The 17,900-nt window shown below is 45.2% G+C and overlaps 1 protein-coding gene across 3 annotated transcripts in view; it reads right to left on the minus strand.

Moving 5' to 3' along the window:
• GABRG3 (gamma-aminobutyric acid type A receptor subunit gamma3) overlaps positions 1-17,900 on the minus strand; it is a 423,309-nt gene that overhangs the window by 366,141 nt on the left and 39,268 nt on the right. The window lies entirely within an intron of this gene.

The raw sequence follows: 17,900 nt of genomic DNA on the forward strand, positions 1-17,900 counted from the left end.
TTATATTGTACTCTCCCAAATGTTTAGTTCAGTGCTGTGCATAAAGTAAGCACTCAGTAAATATGGTTGATTAGTCAAGATCTCAATATTCCAAGATAATGTGGAATTGGAAATGGAAAGATAATGATAATTATAATAACAGTGGCATTTGTTAAGAACCCACTATGTGACAAACACTCTGCTAAGCTCTGGGGTAGATTGAATCAGTCTCTCTCCCTCCCTCCAGGCTCACATCTCCTGCCTTCAGGACCTCTCCACCTGGATGTCCTCCAGCCACCTAAAATGCAACATGTCCAAGACAGAGCTCCTTATCTTTCCTCCCAAACCCTGTCCTGTCCCTGACTTTCCCATCACTGTGGATGGCATAACCATCTAACAAGCCCGCCACCTTAGTGGCTCAGTGGAAAGAGCACGGGCTTGGGAGTCAGAGGTCGTGGGTTCTAATTCCGGCTCTGCAGCTTGTCAACTGTGTGACTTTGGGCAAGTCACTTAACTTCTCTATGCCTGTTACCTCATCTGTAAAATGGGGATTAAGACTGCGAGCGCCCCTGTGGTACAACCTGATCACCTTGTATCCTCCCCAGCACTTAGAACAGTGCTTTGGACAAAGTAAGCACTTAACAAATGCCATCATTAATATTATTATTATCCTTGACTACGCTCTCTCATTCACCCGACACTTCCAATCCCTCCCCAAAACCTGGCGGTCTCACCTTCACAACATCGCCAAGATCCGCCCTTTCCTTTCCATCCAAACCGCTACCCTGTTAGTACAGTCACTCATCCTATCACAAATGGATTACTGCATCAGCCTCTTTTCTGACCTCCCAACCTCCTGTCTAGCCCAACTTCAGTCTATACTTCACTCTGCTGCCTGGATTATTTTCTACAGAAACGATCTGGGCATGTTACCCCCCACTCCTAAAAAATCCCCAGTGGTTGCCTATCAACTTCCATATCAAACAAAAAACTCCTAACTATTGACTTCAAAGCACTCCATCAACTTGCCCCCTCCTACCTCACTTCCATTCTCTCCTTCTACAGCCCAGCCTGCTCACTCCACTCCTCTGGTGCTAACCTTCTCACTGTGCCTCATTCTCTCCTGTTCCGCCGTCGACCCCTGGCCCACGTCCTACCTCTGGCCTGGAATGCCCTCGCGCCTCAAATCCGCCAAACCATCACACTTCCCCCTGCCCTTCAAAGCTCTCCTGAAGGCTCACCTCCTCCAAGAGGCATTCCCAGACTAAGCCCCCCTTTGCCTCAGCTCCTCCTCCCCTCTGCGTTGCCCTGACTCCTTTTATTCGAGCCCCCTCCCCACCCCACAGCACTTGTGTATGTATACATGTACATATCTATAATTCCACTTATTTATATTGATGCCTGCTTGCCTGTTTTGATGCCTGTCTCCCTCCTGCTAGACTGTAAGCCCGGTGTGGGCAGGGATTGTCTCCTTATTGCTCAACTGTACTTTCCAAGCCCTTAGTACAGTGCTCTGCATACAGTAAGTGCTCAGCATATATGAATGAATGAATTAATAAATGGCATTTTTTGAGTACTGACTGTGTGAATACAATCAGATGAGATATAGTTCCTGCCCCATCTAAGGGGGAGAGAGAACAGGTCTTTAATCCCCATTTTACAGATAAGGAATCTAAGGCACAGAGAAGTTAAGTGACTTGCCCAAGGTCCCTCAGCAGGTAAATACTGGAGCTGGGATTAGGACCCAATCTCCTGACACCCAATCCTGTGCTTTTTCCACTAGGACACACTGCTTCTTATCAGAATATTTCTTCATTACCAATGAAACAAAGCAAGGCTATATATAAATCCAGTGCTGTTTCATCTAGCCAGTGCAGTTTGTGGCCTAGTGGAAAGTGCCCAGGCCTGGGATTCAGAGGACCTGGCTTTTAATCTTGGCTCTGCCACTTGCTTCCTATGTCACCTTGGACAATTTACATAGGTTCTCATTGCTTCAGTTTCCTAATCTGTAAAATGGGGATTCAATACCTGTTCTCTCTCCTGTGTAAACTGAGCCCCATGTAGGATAGGGACTGTGTCCAACTCGAGTAACCTGTAGCTCTCCTAGTGCTTGGAATAGTGCTTTACACATAGTAAGCGCTAACTAACTACGATAAAAAATATTCATTCATTCAATCGTATTGAGCGCTTACTGTGTGCAGAGCACTGTACTAAGTGCTTTGGAAGTACAAGTTGGCAACATATAGAGATGATCACTACCCAACAACAGGCTCACAATCTAGAAGGGGGAGACAGATAACAAAAAAAACATATTAACAAAATAAAATAAATAGAATAGTACATTTGTACAAACATATATACAGGTGCTGTGGGGAGGGGAAGGAGGTAGGGCGGGGGGGATGGGGAGGGAGAGAGGAAGGAGGGGGCTCAGTCTGGGAAGGCCTCCTGGAGGAGGTGAGCTCTCAGTAGGGCTTTGAAGGGAGGAAGAGAGCTAGCTTGGCGGATGTGTGGAGGGAGGGCATTCCAGGCTGGGGGGAGGACGTGGGCCAGGGGTCGACGGCGGGACAGGCGAGAACAAGGAGGTTAGCGGCAGAGGAGCAGAGGGTAAGGGCTGGGCTGTAGAAGGAAAGAAGGGAGGTGAGGTAGGAGGGGGCAAGGTGATGGAGAGCCTTGATGCCGAGAGTGAGGAGTTTTTGCCTGATGCATAGGTTGATTGGTAGCCACTGGAGATTTTTGAGGAGGGGAGTAACATGCCCAGGGCGTTTCTGCACAGAGATGATCCGGGCAGCAGCGTGAATTATAGATTGAAGTGGGGAGAGACAGGAGGATGGGAAAACAGAGAGGAGGCTGATGCAGTAATCCAGTTGGGACAGGATGAGAGACTGAACCAGCAGGGTAGCGGTTTGGATGGAGAGGAAAGGGCGGTTCTTGGTGATGTTGCGGAGGTGAGACCAGCAGGTTTTGGTGACAGATTGGATGTGAGGGGTGAATGAGAGAGCAGAGTCGAGGATGACACCAAGGTTGTGGGCTTGTGAGATGGGAAGGATGGTAGTGCCGTCTACAGTGATGGGAAAGTCAGGGAAAGGGCAGGGTTTGGGAGGAAAGATAAAGAGTTCAGTTTTGGACATATTGAGTTTTAGATGGTGGGCAGACATCCAGATGGAGATGTCTTGAAGGCAGAAGGAGACATGAGCCTGAAGGCAGGGAGAGAGAGCAGGGGCAGAGATGTAGATTTGGGTGTCATCAACGTAGAGATGATAGTTGAAGCTGTATCATTATTATTACTCAAGGACTGTTAAAACTGGTATGAAAATATAATTCCTATCCTTCAGACTCTATGAACAACAGTCTGTGAACAACAGTCTGTGAACACTGTTGGAAGTTTTAGAATCAGTCCCACAGGAGCTGCTTTAGCCATTAACTGTCTTCAGGAAGCAATCACACAAGAAGTCATGTAGAAGATTATTAACTACTTGTCAAAATGAACAAAGTTCAAGGACTCACAATCATCCTGAAGAAGGGATGAACCAGCTCTGTCCCAGAAAGTCCTACAGACGACTCTTTGTTAACATCTGCCAAGCAGAGTTGAATGCTACCACTGAATTCTGTTATGTGGGCAGCACATTAATCAAGCCATGAGGTAGAAAACAGAATCAGCAGGGCTCATTGTGTGCTTTGGGAGATTTGAATCGAGAGTGTGATGCCCAGGTACAGACAATACTAAGGGTATTCAGGGCAACTGCAGCACTCTTTATAGCTGCCCCCCCTTGGAACCAACTCAGATGCCACATTTGATTTCTAGAGTAATTTCATCAATGCCACCCTTTATGCAATACTGTAGGGGTTGGCGAACAGTGAAGGCAAATGGAAAGCTAACAGTGAAGGCTTTGAAGGTCTGTGAAGATATAATAGTTAATAAAAATAATGATATTTGTTAAGTGCTTATTATGTGAGAAGCACTGTACTAAGCACTGCGGTGGATACAAGCAAATTGCGTTGGACACAGTCCCTGGCCCACAAGGAACTCTGTCTCAATCCCCATTTTACAGATGAGGTAAGAGGCACAGAGAAGTGAAGTGACATGCCCAAGGTCACACAGCAGACAAGAGGCGGAGCCAGGATTAGAACCCATGACTTTTTGACTCCCAGGCCCGTGCTCTATCCAGAAGAATTAAGGCCTGTAGTTAGGGCTCACAGAGATTAGGGCAGGCATGGGGCATTTCAAACATTCCTTAAGGTAACAATTGTGATATTTCTTAAGCTCTTACTTATATGCCAAACACTCTTCATCACACAGATAGGTTCAATATGCAGAACAGACATAGTCTCTCACCCAAATGGAGCTCACAGTCTACAGGGAAGGCGAATAGGTGTTGAATCCCCATTTCACAAATAAGGAAACTGAGGCCCAGAGAAGTTAAATGACTTGCCCAAGGTAACAGAGCGAGAAGGGGGTGGAGCTGGCATTAGAACCTAGTCCTTCCAACTCCCAGGTCAGTGCTCTTTCCACTAGATTCATTCATTCAATCATATTTATTGAGTTCTTAAGGTTTGCAGAGTACTGTACTAAGCGCTTGGAAAGTACAATTCAGCAACAGAGACAATCCCTGCCCACAATGGGCTCACAGTCTAGGAGGGGGAAGACAGACATCAGAATAAGTGAACAGGCAACAACAGCATTAATATAAATATAATTTTATATATATATATATATATATATATATATATATATAGACTCAGAACAAGTAAAACAGGCATTAATAAAAAATGAATGGAATTAAAGATAAGTACATAAATACACAAGTGCTGTGGGGCATGAGGGGCAGAGCAAAGGGAATGAGTTGGGGCAAGGCTGGTGGGAGGGGAGCTGAGGAAAAGGGAGGCTTAGCCTGCAAAGGCCTCCTGGAGGAGGTGAGCCTTCAGTCAGGCTTTGAAGGGGCGAAGTGTGTTTGGATTTGAGGAGGGAGGGCATTGCAGGCCAGAGGTAGGACATGGGCCAGGGGTCGGCAGTTGGACAGGCAAGAACGAGGCGCAGTGCGAAGGTTAGCACCACAGGAACAGAGTGTGCGGGCTGGGAAGTAGGAGGAGAGAAGGGAGGTGAGGTAAGAGGGGGCAGGGTGATGGAGAGCTTTGAAGCCAATAATGAATTTTTTTGCTTGATATGGTGGTTAATAGTCAACCACTGGAGATTTTTTTTGAGGAGGTGGGTAACATGACCAGAATGTTTCTGTAGAAAGATAATCCAGGCAGCAGAGTGAAGTACAGACTGAAATGGGGAGAGACAGGAGGTTGGGAGGTCAGAAAAGAGGCTGATGCAGTAATCTAGTCAGGGTAGGATGAGTGATTGTACTAACGTGGTAGCTGTTTGGATGGAAAGGATAGGGCGGATGTTGGCAATGTTGTGAAGGTGAGACCAGCAAATTGAAGCTGCAGTCTGAATTTGCTGAGTGGAGAAGATAAATGGGATAAACTCTAACTCTCAAGAATACTGGATCTGTGTGTAGAACAACTTCCAAAATCCCTCTTTCTCTCTCTGTCTTTGCCTATTTGCCTCTTGATCTTTGGCTCATTCTTTCTCTTTTTTCTCCCTTCCTCTAACCCCTGTATAATTCTCCATATATTTTGAGCTTGTGCTAGGCGAGGGTTGCTTTTGATTGAGTTTCTTCAGTCAACATTTCACTCAAGTTTCATGAAACATCTTCAGAATGGCTTCTGATGAGTACTGTGTGTGTGTGTGTGTGACTGCACATGTGCACGTGTGTGCATGTACACATGTGTGACTGTGTGTGTGTAGCAGAGAAAAATGGAATTATCATACCATCAGCATAGTGATGAGACACAACTAAAGGAAGGAGGAAGGTCACTTGGGTTAAATGACATGTCTAGACAAGAGGCAACCTGAACCCTGGGGGAAGGATGGAGAGACATGACCTTGAGAGATGCCAAGAGAGGTACAGTGCTCTGCACACCGTAAGCACTCAATAAATATGACTGAATGAAGATAGCTGGAAGAGGGAGATGCCTCATAACTGTGGGCAGGAAGGAAGGAGAGGTGCAGATCTCTCTCTCCTGGTCACCTGTCTAGTAATCAGTGGTATTTATTGAACCCTACTGAAGGCGAGACACTGTACTAAGTGCTTGGGAATGTACAGAAGAAGGAAATCCAGGAATCCTGCCCTACAGTCCTTTACAGTCTGGCCCAGGTCTGAGTGTATAATGAGGCAGACAATGGATATGAAGGGAAGAGTAACTGGCAAGGATGAAATGTTGTATGGCATGCACTTCAGGAACAAAATGAATCCTTAGTCAATATCCTTTTTCCAATGAGCCAACCATTTTCTATACCACATTCTGGGAACAAATTGAAGCATATCGTAAGGACTGCAATGGTATAATAATTTGGTCTTTCCATATGCACTTTAGGAAATAATTATAGTGAGATGACTTTAATACCCCAGACACAATTTAAGACCCTATATTTTTTAGCAGTACAAGTGAAGCAGGAATGGTATTAATTTGAAACAGGGAATTCCCCCACCCCAGAACACACACAACATCAAACAGAGGACAACTCCTAAGGTCTGTGCCAATGCAGAGAGAATCATTTATATTCTCCTTGTTGCCATCTTATGGTTCAACTATCTAACTGCACCTCAAGCTCAGATGTCAATGAGCCAGACAAAGATTGTGCCCAGAGTATCAACCAGGTTCTATTAACTGAGGAATAAAACACACTCAGGAGGAGTCTGACAGAGATAACTCAGGTCTGCTGTTCTCTTCTTGTGTATTACCTGTCCCTCGAGTGACTTTTTTTTTCTCCAACTCTGCTCACCATCCCGATCCCCTCCCTTCTATCTCTGTGGACAGATGTTAGAAATATTAAACTGAATTCTCCCTCCCGGGGAAGGCTGGCTCTACCCAAATCCTGAATCATTCCTCATGGATTGACACGGAGGGGAGTGCGGGGCATCCCCTGGCTCCGCTCTCTGCACAGAGAGTTAACGCCACTGTCAAATCTGACACCTATATGCCCTGTGCCACGATGTATCACATTTCCCAGGGCCAGGCCAGTGGGTAAGGCAATTCCTTCACAGGCAGGTGGTCCCAGACCTTGCTCCCGATGTCTCCAGGGCCGTTCAGTTTGGGCACAATCCCCAGAGACTCCAAATCTAAGTGCGACCAGCTCTGGCCTACCCCAAGACTTCAGATGGGGTTGGGTAGTCTCCTATGGGCTGAGAGTCTCTGGGAGATGGGTTCCCAAAGGGAGAGGAGAACAGTACATATAACTCCCTCTCACAAGGCCACTGAGGCCTGGGGATTTAGGGCACGATACCCCCGAGAAACAGAGCTCTGCCATGGCAAAAAATAACAATAGTCATCATCATCAACATCATCATCACACCTGTTAAGCATTTACTCTGCTTCAAGCACTACCAAACAAGGAAGGGCAGGGAGTACTGAGTACTCTTTGCTGGCCTAGTGATCCTGCACTCAGTAGTATTTACTGAGCACCTACTATTTGCAGAATGCTGTTTTAAGTATGTGGGAGAATGTAATGTGCTCCCTGCCCTCAAGGAGCTTGCTGTCTAGCAGACTGAGGCTCTTGCACTCTTGCTTTCAGCACAGAGTAGGAGCAGGGCAGGACCAGGGTGGGGGAGAGACAGGGAGACCCCTGAAGAACCACACTGGGAGACACTAAGGAAGAAATTAGAGTGGGCAGGGATGTCAAAAGGCCATCTAGTCTAGTGCCCTGCTGTCAGATGAGGGACTAAAGCATCCAGGTCTGGCAATGCCTGTTCTTTCTCTCCTGCTCACCAGAAATGGAGATTCCATATCTGCCTTGGGAGGTTGATGAAACATTGCACTCCTTTGGCAATCAAAAGTCTTCCTAGCATGCAACTGAAACCCCTCAAGCAATCATTCCATCAATCACATTTACTTACTGTATGCAGAACACTGTACTTAGGGCTTGGGAGAGTATAATGTAACAGAGTTGGTAGACACATTCCCTGCTCAGTGAGCTTACAGTCTAGTGGGGGAGGCAGACATGAATAAAATGAATAAATTACAGATATGTACATTAGTGCTGTGGGGAAGAGGGAGGCGTGAATAAAGGGTGCAAATTCAGCTCAGTCAAGATTCTTTAAGACTTTTGCCCATTTTGTTAAAGAACTTTTTGATGAGTCTTGTGACTGTGATTTAGCACTTGTATCTATGTACATATTTATTCTATTTTATTAGTGATGTGTATATATCTATAATTCTATTTATTTATATTGATGCTATTGACGCCCATTTACTTGTTTTGTTGTCTGTTTCCCCGTGAATCCATTGTTGGGTAGGGATTGTCTCTAGCGCTTAATACAGTGCTCCGCCCATAGTAAGCGCTCAGTAAATATGAATGAATGAATAAAAGTTAGTGAAACTTTCCCCTTAGAACCTCAAATTGCAAGCATCTCCCTCTAGGCTGTAAGCTCACTGTGGATAGGGAATGTGTCGGTTTATTTTATTGTACTCTCCCAAGCTTTTAGTACAGTGCTTTGCATACAGAAAGAGCTCAATAAATATAATTGAATGAATGAACTGATGTCTTTGGATAAACCGTTCCAGTTTCCCAGATTTATTCAAGAAAGAGTTCCCCATCCTTTCTCTCCTCCCCCTACCTATTTATACCATTCTTTTAGATCCGTCCAGATGGCCTGAAAATAATCAGCCATATTTCCATAAACCCAGCTTCACATGCTGGAGGGTTGGGGAACATACTGTAGAGGAAATAATGGGAGATACAGTCAGTTACTGTCAGGTGTGCTGAACCAGTTTGTGCGTAACTGGTCTTTCCCACTGTGCAAGAGTCAACTGTAAAATTCATTAATATGATATAAAAGAGAAAGTAACTGATGGCCCTTTTGTTTAAGAATAATTACAAAGCTGCCTTTTGGTAGTGATTTAGAGATACATTTTCCACTGGAAAGAAAAACTTTCAGAATAGCTTTTCATCCTAGTGCTTTTGGTAATAAAAATTGCAAAATGGGAAAAGGAGATATAAGACTACTCCTGATAAATTCATTGGATACTGATCTTATTATTATTATTATTAATGATAATGATTATTACTATCATTATTATTGTGTTTGTTAAGCACTTAGGGAAGCAGCGTGACTCAATGGAAAGAACATGGGCTTGCGAGTCAGAGGTCAGAGGTTCTTATCCCAGCTCCGCCACCTGTCAGCTGTGTGACTTTGGGCAAATCACTTAACTTCTTTGTGCCTCAGTTACCTCATCTTTAAAATGGGGATTAAGATTGTGAGCCCCACATGGGACAACCTGATCACCTTGTATCCTCTCCAGCGCTTAGAACAGTGCTTTGCACATAGTAATTGCTTAACAAATACCAAAATTATTATTATTATTACTATGTTCCAGAGGTCATACTAAGCTCCAGCATGGATTCAAGATCATTCAGGTCTAACATACTCCCTGTCCCACATGGGGCTCACATTCTGGACTGTGAGCTCACTGTTGCGTAGAGACCGTCTCTATATGTTGCCAACTTGAATTTCCCAAGCACTTAATACAGTGCTCTGCACACAGTAAGTGCTCAATAAATACGAATGAATGAATCAATGAATACCTGTCTCAGTTTATTCCTGCATAACAGTCGTGTTTCATCATTTATGCCCTCAAGTAACTTGTGCCCAGGGATCAATGTTAAATCCTGACAAACAATAATAATAATAATAATGGCATTTGTTAATCGCTTATCATGTGCCAAGCACTGTTCTAAAACCTGAGCACTGTTCAAAGCACTGATAAATCAGAGATCCAGGACCTAGGCACTGGAGACAGCAGTTTTCTAGTGAACCAGGGAACTGAAAAGAGATGGTATATGGACCCATAGGCGCATTCTGATTGATCTCCCTTTTAATATCTGTCTCTCCTCCTGTACTATGAGCTCCTTAAGGACAGGAATAGTGTCTACCAACTCTATTGTTCTGCCTCAAGTACTCAGTAGGGAACAGGGAGTAAGTGTTCAATAAAAATTATTGATTGATAGGTTGATGAGGACTCCTGTTTGCCCCAAGATGGGCCCAAACCCTGATACCCAGCCTGCCTACTCTGATCAGTTTCCCTAGGGCTGCTCAGGTCAGAGTGCAGCTGTGGTCCCAAGGGAAAAAGGCAGGGAAGTCAACTACACGGGTTGATGACGGCAAGTTGGAGCGGACTTGGAGAGGAGCCTGATGCAGAGGTTCATTGATGAGTTCTCAACTCAGGAATCACTAGAGCCTCTGGTTGCTGAGCAGTAGATTTGCCTGTTGTAGGGCAACATTCTCAACCAAAATCTCACCTCAGGACCACAAGACCAAAAGCTCCCAGGACATAGCAGCTGCAGGGCTCAGCTTGGTTTCTGATGGTTGCATAATGTCTCCCCCTTCTAGACTGTGAGCTCATTGTTGGGTAGGGACCATCTCTAGATGTTGCCGATTTGTACTTCCCAAGCGCTTAGTACAGTGCTATGCACACAGTAAGCGCACAGTAAATATGATTCAATGAATAATGCATGAAACCCTACTTTGGAAATTGGAACTGCTTTCCCTTAAGTTGAAGATGTCCAGATGTTTAGTGAGCAAGTGATAAAACTACTATTTCCTGCAGAGATCAGAGACAAAGACAGTTCTCCAAAAACAGTGCACTGAGATGAAAATTACTCATGTCCCCAGAATTGATGCTGTCTGCACCTCAGACTTCAATCACAATTGAACAAAATAACTGGGGCAAGGTAGAAAATGAAAGTTTCCATTTTCCTTCAATAGCCACCCTAAACTGTGAGGTGAAGAGCCTTCCTCCTTGGAGTCCCTGGAGAGAGATTCATGAGGGCCATGCCAGGAGGAAAGAAAATAAATGGCTATATACCCAGCTGAGGAAAAATCAATCAATCAATCGTATTGAGCGCTTACTGTGTGCAGAGCATTGTACTAAGCGCTTGGGAAGTAGAAGTCGGCAACACATAGAGACAGTCCCTACCCAACAGTGGGCTCACAGTCTAGAAGGGGGAGACAGAGAACAAAACCAAACATACTAACAAAATAAAATAAATAGAATAGATATGTACAAGATAAATAAGTAAATAAATAGAGTAATAAATATGTACAAACATATATACATATATACAGGTGCTGTGGGGAAGGGAAGGAGGGAAGATGGGGGGAAGGAGAGGGAGAGAGGAAGAATGGGGCTCAGTCTGGAAAGGCCTCCTGGAGGAGGTGAGCTCTCAGTAGGGCCTTGAAGGGAGGAAGAGAGCTAGCTCGGCGGATGTGGGGAAGGAGGGCATTCCAGGCCGGGGGATGACGTGGGCCAGGGGTGGATGGCGGGAAAGGTGAGAACGAGGCACGGTGAGGAGATTAGTGGCGGAGGAGCGGAGGGTGCGGGGTGGGCTGTAGAAGGAGAGTAGGGAGGTGAGGTAGGAGGGGGCGAGGTGATGGAGAGCCTTGAAGCCCAGGGTGAGGAGTTTCTGCCTGATGCGCAGATTGATTGGTAGCCACTGGAGATTTTTGAGGAGGGGAGTAACATGCCCAGAGCATTTCTGGACAAAGACATTCCGGGCAGCAGCATGAAGTATGGATTGAAGTAGGGAGAGACATGAGGATGGGAGATCAGAGAGAAGGTTGATGCAGTAGTCCAGATGGGATAGGATGAGAGCTTGAACGAGCAGGGTAGCGGTTTGGATGGAGAGGAAAGGGCGGATCTTGGCAATGTTGCGGAGCTGAGACCAGCAGGTTTTGGTGACAGCTTGGATGTGAGGGGTGAATGAGAGAGCGGAATGAGAAAAACAGCTTTCACTCCCCATGTGGGAAGCACACCTCTTTGTAGGTATGTTGCTCATGGTCATAGTCTTTATGGGTTATGGAAGGCTAGAAATGAGGAGGCCTGGGAGAACCTATCTCCAACCTAGCCTGAAACATCTCATATCGCCTGAACCCATATCCAATTTTACAATCTGTGAAAGCAAACAAACCCAACCAAAACCGTGTAGACTGAGCACCCAGTGAACTCTACCAACAGGGTGTTTGTTGTTTTCCTGGAAGCAGTGTGACCCAGTGGAAAAATAACAGGCCTCAGAGTCAGAGGACCTGGATTCTAATTCCAGCTCTGCCACTTATCTTCTGTGTGACCTTGGACAAGTCACTTTGCTTCCCTGTGCTTCACTTTCCTCATATGTTTGTCACCTGTCTACATGTTTTGTCACCTGTCTACATGTTTTGTTGTCTGTCTCTCCTTTCTAGACTGTGAGCCTGTTGTTGGGGAGGGACCATCTCTACATGTTGCCAACTTGTACTTCCCAAGCGCAAGTACAGTGCTCTGCACACAGTAAGTGCTCAATAAATATGATTGAATGAATGAAAGGATGCAATAGTTGTTCTCCCTCCTCCTTAGACTGTGAGCCCTTTGTGGGACAGGGACTGTATCCGGCCTGATACAACTGTATCTACATCAGTGCTTAGGACAGTGCTTGACTCATAAAGTGCTTTAAAAATACCATAATAATAACAATGCTAGTATTATTGTTATTCTTACTGTCAAGTGGGCTGTGGGTTGTGATGCATCATAAAGCTCCAGGAATTCAGAGTCTGAGTCTATGTCTCCTAATCCTGTTTCTGGAAGGAAATGGGAGGAGGAAATGTTTCCACACTCCTTTGGAAGTCCTGGCAGCCAGGTCACTGAGACTCATAGACCCAAGAAGAGAGTTATCTGTCAAAATATTGGCATTTGAATTGGCATGAGAAGTAGCATGGAGTAGTGGAGTTAGGTGGTCATGGGTCTAATTCCACCTCTGCCACTTGTCTGCTGTGTGACCTTGGGTAAATCACTTCACTTCTTCTCTGTGCCTCTCTGAAATGGGGATTGAGACTGTGAGCTCCACATGGGACTGGGACTGTGTCCAACCCAATTTGCTTGTATCCACCCCCTCACTCAGTACAGCTCCTGGCACATTGTAAGAGCTTACATGGTATTTGTTAACCGCTCACTATGTGCTAAGTACTGTACTAAGCACTTGAGTAAGGACAAGATAAACAGGGTGGTCACAGCCCTTGTCTCTGTCTACTGAGACTGTAAACTCGTTGTGCAAAGGGAATGTGTCTGTTTATTGTTATATCACACTCTCCCAAGTGCCTAGTACGCTCCCTTCTGCACAAAGTGCTTAATAAATATGATTGAATGAATGAATGAATGACCAAGAGTTTGGGTGGGAAAGGTGTTTCCCTCCTCATCTCTTTGATTACTGAGGGGAAAACATGACACGCCTCCTTCAATTTGTAGTTCTGCAAAGTGTATGATGATGGACTCTAGAGAGAAACATTGAGGTCGTTGTTGACTTTTCTGCATAAGAAGCATTCGGTTTGTTGACAAATTTGTCTGGGCAGCCTATCAGTCTTGAGTTGAAGGGGTTGAACCACGACGCAACATGATGTCTCCTCCCCCTCCTGCCATATGACACTGGCCTGGTGCCAGCCACCCATGCGCGACTCCCTGGGCTCGGCAGTGGCCACAGCACTAACTGCTCTGGGGTTTGCCCCTGCTTCAGACCACTGCTGACCTCGGGGGATCTATTTTTTTGTCATTTTTAAAAAGTAAAAAGAACACAAACACGAGCCTTCTCGTTTCTTCTCCTCCGCCCACCCTGGGGCTGGAGCTGGAGGGTCCGGAGTCTGGAGAGGAGCCTCAGGGGCCCTCCTGCTTTTTCCGCTCTGGGCTGATGTTTAGGGCCTCAGGTGGCATAAACCCTCCCAAAGAGCTGAGGTAGAGCTGCTCTGGTTTGCGCCACTTTCTTGCCATGAAGAGAGACCACGGGCCTAGGAGTCAAAAGGACCCCTGTTCTAGTCCCGACTCTGCCACTTGTCTGCTGTGACCCTGGGCAAGTCACTTAAGTTCTCTGAGCCTCAGTTACCTCCTCTGGAAAATGAGGATTAGGACTGGGAGTGCCATGTGGGACATGTCCAACTTGATTACCTAGTATCTAACCCAGTGCATAGAAAAGTGCCTGACACATAGTAAGCGCTTAACAAATACCAGGAAAAAAAAGGGAATACGGTTTCCCCACTCCAGAGCCTGGGCTGACAAAGGGAGAGATGGGCCCCTAGGTCTTTGAGAGCACAGAACAGCCTGTTTGCCCAATGAGCTGGCAGGGCATGGATTCTAATAATAATCTAATAATAATTATAATAATAATAACTGAACTATTTGTCAAGCTCTTACAATTTTCCTTTATGTTTTGATTTTGATTTTGAGCTCCTTGAGGGCCAGGGATGGTCCCTAATTTCCATCTGTGTATTTTTCCCAATGCTTAGTAAACACAGTGCTTCACATATAATAAGTGCTTAACAAATGCCATTATTTTTATTATTAGTAGTAAACATTTAAAAAAATACCAATCAATCAATCGATCATATTGACTGAGCACTTACTGTGTGCAGAGTACTGAACTAAGCATTTGGGAAGTACGATATCATAGAGTTGGTAGACATATTTCCTGCCCACAATGAGCTTACAGCCTATACTATTACTGCTACTTCAGTTACTACTACTATTATTTTCTAACCCTATTGTTCTCACCCAAGTGCTTAGTGCAGTGCTTTGCACCCAATGGGTGCTTAATAAATACTACTGCTTAATTGATTAGGGTCAGAGAGAAAGACCACCCAACCATCGGCCCCCTATCAATCACCTCCCTGGCTGCTCTTCTAGAATCAAGGCATTCAGGAATATTTCTCATCAAAATCTGGAATTTAAGGAAGGAGAATTTGCACTTCATATCCCAGCCTGGCCAGAGTGGGAGCAGTCTGCATGTACATCAGGGTGAGATCATTTCTCGGCCTGCACAGTGGATAGAAAAGCAAGAGTCAGCAAAGAGAGGGTGGCCTACTTTGGGTCAGAGAGGGTGCAGGGGTGGTCTGGTTTTATCATTTGTGCTGGAAAACTGAATTCCCTCTTCTCCTCCTCCCCACTAGCCACCCACTAATTCTTCATCTTGCCAAAATCTTACAAGTGGACCAAAGGATATTTTAGTACTCTGCCCACACAGTAACAACCTTGGATATGGGTAGTAATGTGGCCTAGTGGAAAGAGCAGGGGCCTGGGAGCCAGAAGACCTGGATTCTAATTCCAGCTTTGCCACTTACCTATTTGTGTGATCTTGGGCAATTCACAAAACTTCTCTGTGCCTTAGTTTCCTGTAAAATGGGGACTCAAGGCCTGTTCTCCCTCCTATGCTTCAAGTTTATCCTTACGTGCTTTACATCTACCCTCTCCTTTGCCGGTCAAAATTATTTCTCCATCCTTATTAACACTCATGCCCATTGCCCTCACCCATTGTTCCAGACATTTAACTCCCCCCTCAAATCCCCTGTCCCCCAGCCTACCCCCATCTCTTGTCTCTAATGACCTGGCCACCTACTTTATTGACAAAATCAAAACTCTCAGGCATGATCTCCCTAAAATCTCCCCTCCCACTCCCAAGTCCCTCCCCCCTCCTGCCCCTTCTTCAATTAACCCATCTTTCCCAGGAATATCTCAAGTGGACTTCTCCTGCCTCCTCTCAACATTCACCCCCTCCACCAGCATATCTGACCCCATCCCTTCACACTTTATCAAAACACTTGACCCCCACCCCCACCCCCTTCTTCCCTCCTTAAAGATTTCCTTCAACTATTTGCTCTCCAGTGGCTTCTTCCCCACTACTTTCAAAAATGCCCATGTCTCCCCTGTCCTAAATTTAAAAAAAAACCCTCCCTAGACCCCAAGGCTCCCTCTAAGTTATAAACCCATCTCCCTCCTACCATTACTTTCCAAACTCCTTGAACGAATTGTCTAAACCCGCTGTCGCAAGTTCCTGTCCTCTGATTCTCTCCTTGACCCCCTCCAATCTGGTTTCCATCCCCTTCACTCCACAGAAACCTGCCCTCTCAAAGGACATAAATGATCTCCTTCATGCCAAATCTGTCTCTACTCCTAGACCTCTCAGCTGCCTTCGACATAGTTGACCACCCATTTCTCCTGGAAACATTGTCCAACCTCCGCTTCACTGACATTATTCTCTCCTGGTTCTGCTTCTATCTCTCTGGCCGCTCATTCTCAGTCTTTCACAGGCTCCTCCTCTGCTTTCCACCCCCTAACTGTGGGAGTCCCTCAGGATTCAGTTCTGGGTTCCCTTCTATTCTCCTTCTACACCCACTCCCTTGGAAAACTCATCTGCTCACATGGCTTCAACTACCACCTCTATGTGGATGATTCCAAAATCTACATGTCCAATCCTGATCTCTCTCCCTCTCTGTAGTCTCACATTTCCTCCTGCCTTCAAGACATCTCTACTTGGATGTCTTCCCGTCACCTCAAACTTAACATATCCAAAATAGAACTCCTCATCTTCCCACCCAAACCCTGTCCTTCTCCTGAATTTCCCATTACTGTAGAGAGTAACACCGTTTTTCCTGTCTGAAAAACCCGTAACCTTGGCTTTATGTTCAGCTCATCTCTCTCATTCAGCTCACATATTCAATCTATCACTAAATCCTGTCAGTTCAACCTTCACAATATTGCTATTATCCACCATTTCCTCTCTACCCAAGCTACTATCACATTAATCCTATCCTGCCTTGATTACTATATCAGCCTCCTTGGTGATCTCCCTGACTCCTGTCTCTCCTCACTCCAGTCCATATTTTACTCAGCTTCCCAGGTCATTTTTCAACAAAATAATTCAGTCCATGTATCCCCACTCCTCAAGAAACTCCAGTGGTTGCCCATCCACCTCTGCATCAAGCAGAAACTCATACATTCAGCTTAAAAGCACTCAATCACCTTGTTCCCTTTTACCTTTCCTCGCTACTCTGCTACTACACCCCAGCCCTTAAACTTCATTTCTGTAATGCTAACCTTCTCACAGTGCCTTGATCTCATCTATCTCACCACCAAAGTCTAGCCCCCATCCTGCCCCTGATCTGGGACACCCTCCAATACTAATTGATACTAATCTTAATTACGGATACCAATTGATACTAAGGTTTTCAACCCTCCAAGTCACTCTGAGAAACAACGAAACTCTGAATGTAAAAATCATTAAAGAAAAAAGAATTTGTTCTTTAAAAATATGAGAATTGAATATTGAAAACAATATTTTAAGGATAAACCCTTTCTAAGATTCCATTCCAACTGTGCTTTCAGTCACCTAGTAACTGTGGCATTGTTAAGCATGTGCTATGTGCTAAGCATTGTACTAAGCACCAGGATGGGTATGATGCAATTAGATCAGATACAGTTCCTGCCCAGACGGGGCTCAAACTCTTAGTGGGACGGATAACTGGTATTTAATCCCCATTTTACAGATGAGCAAACTGAAGAACAGAGAAGTTAAGTGATGCGCCCAAAGTCACACAGCAGGTGTGTGACAGAGCAATCAAGTAACCTGCCTAAACTCACACATCAGACAAGTAGCAGGGACTGGATTAGAACCAGTACCAGGCTCCCAAGCCTGTGTTTTTTCCTTCTTAGGGATAGCATATGAATTGCATAAGAGAAACTAGAAGGTACTGTGAATTGTAGATCTGGTCAATGAGGAAGAGACCTTTAAGAGAGAACAGCTTTTTTTTTGAATCTATATTCAAAGCTTATCACCATATATGCGCTTAATCAATGCCACATTTTAAAAAAGTAAATATTCCTTAGGCTTAAAACCAAACCCAGAGGGGGAACACAGGAGAGAGGAGAGTAATGTAAGAAGATATGCCAGCAGGTGATGGGTAGTGAATAACTGTGGCTGAGAGTGTGGAAAGGACCTGATCTAAGAAAAGCTAATCCAGATGGATTTTCAGAAAAATCCATAGGGAATGGGAGAAAGGAAAGGACACAGATGCTATATTCACTTCATT

Source organism: Tachyglossus aculeatus, chromosome 18 (genome assembly GCF_015852505.1).
Source record: "Tachyglossus aculeatus isolate mTacAcu1 chromosome 18, mTacAcu1.pri, whole genome shotgun sequence".
NCBI classification, from domain to species: Eukaryota; Metazoa; Chordata; class Mammalia; order Monotremata; family Tachyglossidae; genus Tachyglossus; species Tachyglossus aculeatus.